At 39.5% G+C, this 5,096-nt stretch overlaps 2 long non-coding RNA genes across 2 annotated transcripts; one reads left to right on the top strand and one right to left on the bottom strand.

The window, feature by feature from the left end:
* Positions 1-1,408: 1,408 nt before the first annotated feature.
* Positions 1,409-2,736, bottom strand: LOC144285775 (uncharacterized). Its single transcript, XR_013354017.1, has 2 exons — positions 2,557-2,736; positions 1,409-1,736 (listed from the first exon to the last, which is right to left on the bottom strand). It is a non-coding gene; the product is annotated as an uncharacterized LOC144285775 (long non-coding RNA).
* A 65-nt stretch (positions 2,737-2,801) lies between these two features.
* On the top strand, positions 2,802-4,320 carry LOC144285805 (uncharacterized). The gene is made up of 3 exons (XR_013354030.1): positions 2,802-3,342; positions 3,621-3,793; positions 4,112-4,320. It is a non-coding gene; the product is annotated as an uncharacterized LOC144285805 (long non-coding RNA).
* The last annotated feature ends 776 nt before the right edge of the window (positions 4,321-5,096 follow it).

Here is a 5,096-nt window from a genome sequence, read left to right as displayed (position 1 = left end):
TGAGGAGAACGAAAAGTAAAAGAAAAGCATGAGAATGGATGTGGTAGTTCCTTAAAGACTGGAAGACAATGAATAAAAATCATCTGTGAAATAAAAGGAACTGAAAGAAAGATGGGGATAGCCAGAAGGGTAAGAAAGTATCTGCATTGCCAGCAGGTAGGCCACTAACCAGTGGGATGAAAGCCCCTCCGTGGAGTAAACTCATGGTGCAAACTGTGACTCTTTCCTGGAGCCCGAGGTCAAGCAGGGTGGACTTGGGGCAAGGTGTCTGGAACAGAGTCCATCTGATTAGGCTGCTCAGAAGATGAGCTGGGAGGTGAGGGAGCTCCAGGGCTGTTGTGGTGACATGTTGTAATAGGTGTGGATCCTTAGAATAACCCTGAAATAACTTTCAGGTTTTTAGACCACTGTATCAGTCCTGACCCAACAGGACAACCCCAGGAGAATTGGAGGAACTTTAGATCAGGCAAGAAAACTCCTGATTCCCTCTTTGATTCCTCCCAAAGCTTATTACGGTGTCGTAGCCCAGAATGGGCCAATGAAGATTTACTACGAATAGATCTGCCTCGATGTAGTCCCAGGGTCCTTGTCATGGCAGTTATGTGACGTCTTGTAGGCATGGGTGTTTGTTTATATTACATGGCAGATAAACTTGTTTTCTACATTTTTTTCTTAAAAGGGCACCCATGCTTCCTAGCCCGTCCTCCAGTTTTCGATCATTTACACATGTAAGCCAAAACACTATGAGCATTTCCTCCCCATATACTTACATTTTTGTTTGTAAATAATACACATATATTATCTAATGAAACATGGCTCATTAGAATATGATGTATAAAGAAAGATGAGCTAAAGATAAAATGAAATATGTATTTTTAATTGATCTTAATTGTTTAAGAGTCTTACTCTGCTTATTAATGGAAAAGTCACCTAATCTTTCCTGTCATTTCCCACCCTTCCTGCAGTCTGCTTACCTACCAACCATGGGGCATAACTTAGAAGGTAGGTATTTGCAGTAAACAGAAGTGGGGCTGCATTTTTCCAGGCCTTGCTTAGGGCTGTGTGGTCATATTTTACAGGGATGTAGGGAATTACTTATGCTATTAACTCCCATTACTTGTATTACCAACTTAGATTATCAACTCCATATGTTATTTGTTATCTGCATGTAAAATAGGACTAAGTTTTTAAGTTATTTCTCTCTAAAAAACACTTTTTCTTGTTTATAACATATGATTTCTTGATTTCTAATTAAGCATGGCTAAATGACAATACACTTATGGGTCTGCTTTTTTTCCCAAATTTCACTAAACTGACAGTAAAAGGCTAGGACACCAAGAAGCAATGAAAACCATACAAGTCTTGTATCAATTATCTACTACCACGTAAGAACTACCTCAAAACTTAGTGGCTTAATATAACACCATTTATTAGTACATAATCCTTGGGTCAGGGACTTGTTCAGGGTGCAGTCGGGACAACTCATCTCTGCTCCATGTGGGGTCGACTGGGCTTTCTTGCCATTGTTATCGGTGGGCAGTTAGCGGGGATTAATAACCGGGGCGCCTCAGTTCGCTGCATAGTTTGTCCAGCAGGCTAGCTCAAGCTTCTTCACATATTGTTGAGATTCCAAAGAAGGCAGGAGCTGAAGCTGCAAAGGCTTCTTGAGGCCCTGTTGGAAGTCCCCGGCAGCACATCTTTCCTTCTACTGCATTCTGTTGGTTAAATACAGCAAGCTGCAAGATGTAATGGACTGAGTTGCGTTTCCTCTAAAATTTTTGTTGAAACCCTAACCCCCGGTGTGACTGTATTTGGAGATAGGGCCTTTAAGAAAATAATTAAGGGCAAATAAGGTGATAAGGGTGGAGCCTTCATCTGTTAGGACTTGCAGGGGTATGCAGGCACAGAGAAAAGGCCAAGGTGAGAAGATGGCCTTCTACAAGCCATAGAGAGTGATCTCATCTGATACCAATCCTGCCAAAACTTGATCTTGGACTTCCAGCCTCCAGAACTATGAGAAAATGAATCTGTTGTTGAAGCCATTCAATCTGTGGTGTTTTTTTATAGCAGCCTTAGTAGACTAATGCACAAGTCCAGCCCAGATATCTCTTGATAAAAGGAACTATAAACAAGTTTGTGACCATTTTTAATCCAGCACACTTGGAAAATGTCAGCTTGTTTTAGGAAGTGTAAATATATCAAGAGGAATACTTAGAGAAATGCACATACTACTCCCCCTACCACCACTTACGTCCTCTAAACAACTTTTCGAAGGAAATTGCATTAGCATTTTTATTTAGGTAAATAAGAGGTAGTGACTTAGTTGGCATATATAATTAGGTTTAACTAGAAAATTGACATCAAAGGCATAGAATATCTGTTAGAAAGTGAAAGCCCCATTATGCCCAAACAAAGCTATCTCTGGAGAGTAAATATAAAGAAGAAAAAAACCTTTATTTCCAAGATTGAGCATTAACTTTAAATACTGTATTACTTTTATTCTTCTCTGACTACTGAGTGAAAGAAAACATTTCCCATTCCCCATAGTTGTTGTACCGTATCTAGACGTTACACCATATGGATCTTTCTCCGTCCTTTTCTCTAATGGAAACCTCAATTTTATACAGGCATTCATCCTATCCTTGTCTACAGAGGTGAAATAATTAGATTGAGGCATCATATGCCTCAATTCCCTTCGTAATGACTGGTTCAGAACCCAATATTGAATGCTGTTCTGTACATGCCATTTCCATGGTGACCAACATTGATGCAGACAATGCAAATCCTTCTGAATGGCAGGACTTGTATTCCATGACTCAGATGAGGGATCTCTCTTCAGCTAAACATAAACAAGGAAACATTGTGGTCTGGTGGCCACCTTCATAACCACGAGGGGCGCCCACCTCAGGACAAAGCTAATAGAGGCTCCTGAGGCTCACCTTTCCTCTAGAATTCTTGTTATGTAATAGACATTCTGACTCTTAAGTCAATTTCATAAAGGATTAAAAAAAAAATTTTTTTTTGCCTGTAGACAAAAGAATCCTTCTTGTTTAGCCTGAGGGGTCCTCAGTGATCTCATGTAGGAGAGTTTATGCAATGGTTTTACAAAGCCAATGAGTTCATCTGCACCTCACTCCATTGCCTCTCAACACCACCAGACCTTTAAGCAGATTCAGATCTCTATATGCCTCATGAGATCTATTACAAAGCAAATCCAGGAACAGAAAGTACACCAACCAAAGGAATGGAAAGACCGCTGATTTATGTTGGCATAATATGGAGAATAAGTGTGGAAATGGATCCCGAGAGTACTAGACCAAGGAAGGAAGAACACAGTAACAGGTCAGGTGTGATTGATCAATAAGGATACGGTTAAAAAAAAAAAAAAAAAAAATTAAGGATACGGTTATTGGAGATTCTGGATTTAATGTGCTAGCTCAAATGGTTGGAAGTTGTCTAAATTATTTGCTAAATTCTCTCTTGAACACATTCTAAATGAACCTGCAATGCTAGAGATTTCTTACTAGAGAGGAAGAAATCCAAAAGTTTATGGAGATATAAATATTGGGGTAGATTATCACATGTGAACTTCTCCCTTATTCCCTGTCTCCCTTTTCTAGAGAAGGAAGAAATGGCCAGAAAATATTTTTTATACCAGGGGCTTGAGAATTTTATGAGTATACACAAGATCTAGCTTCTTAAAAAGCACTGTGGTGGCTCTTTTTCATATGCTGGGGTAAGAAGAAAATCCTGTGTTTGAAAGGCACTCCTGATTTCAAATAAGGAGGGAAGGGTAAGTTGTGGCACTTAACTGCCAAAGCCAAGGTGGGCATGCTGACCATAATAATAATAGTACAGCTGGCATGGTGTTCAAAATGATACAGCTCTCAAAAATCTCTGCAAGTCTTTTATATGTAAGAGAGTTGGAAGCTTACTGTTCTAATTCATTTGTATAATGGAAAATACTCCAGGGTTAATGGTTGGCTCTGGTGTGTTCTCTGTGTCCTTGAACTCAGTAGTTCTGGTGGTGGCCTTCTGACACCTACCTCTCCAGTCTTCCAGTGATTTTGTAAGGACCTAATCCCCTGTTTTAAAACTCTTCTACTTAAAGTATCTAGAGTGGTACCCTGAACACTAACTGATGGGCATTCCAGTGGAGCCCGGAAGTCTTGCCATGATTATTTCTTGCCATGATTACTGGGACAGATGACCTTAGCCAATGGCAGAAGTCCAACATTGACTCCTGATCTGCCAAGTAGAAGCTACCAAAGTTATTATGGTCAGAATGGCTTAGTGAAAGCACAGGAGCTCAACTTCCCAGCCATAATAGTAAGTCAAAAAGTATTCTGTTATGGTTCAGTTAAAAAAAAAAAATTACTGTGATTATTTATTTATTTACTGCTTCCCTGAGAAAATTGCTAAGATGGTCTCACTTTTGCCCCGTGTAAAAGATGGAAGAATTTTGGGTGCCTGACTGGCTCAGTTGGTAGAGCATGCAACTCTAGATTCTCAAGGTGGGAAGTTCAAGCCCTATATTGGGCATAGAGATTACTTAAAAAAAAAAAAAAAAGAAGATGGAAGAGTTTTGAGAGTCACAGGGGATTACTATAGGTTGAGTGAAATACTACTACAATATATATGATCTTTCCTGTCTAGTGGCATACTGACTGCAGTTTTTTTTTTTTTTCTTTTCTTTTTTTCTGACTGAAGCTTTTATCTGGACAAAATTTCTTCTCTGATCCAATAAATAGAGAATGCCAGAAGTAGTTTGACTTTTTCTAAAATGGTAGGAATATGTTTTCAACTCAAGATTGTCTTAATTTTTTATTCACTGAGCCATAAATGAATCTGTAAGGACTAGGTTGTCAGTGCGCCTGGGTGGCTCAGTCAGTTAAGTGTCCAACTCTTGATTTCTACTCAGGTCACGATCTTGGAATCAGGCTCCTCGCTCAGCGTGGCATCTGCTTGTCCCTCTCTCTCTGCTCCCCTCTTTGCTCTCTCTCTCTCTCTCCTCTCTCAAATAAATAAATACATCTTAAAAAAAAAGAACTATGTTGTCTAACCATCCCCAAGGCTAAATTGATGATAATGTGCTG

Source organism: Canis aureus, chromosome 1, assembly GCF_053574225.1.
Source record: "Canis aureus isolate CA01 chromosome 1, VMU_Caureus_v.1.0, whole genome shotgun sequence".
NCBI classification, from domain to species: Eukaryota; Metazoa; Chordata; class Mammalia; order Carnivora; family Canidae; genus Canis; species Canis aureus.
Note: the sequence above shows the minus strand (reverse complement) of the source record. Positions and strands in the feature narration are given on the sequence as shown.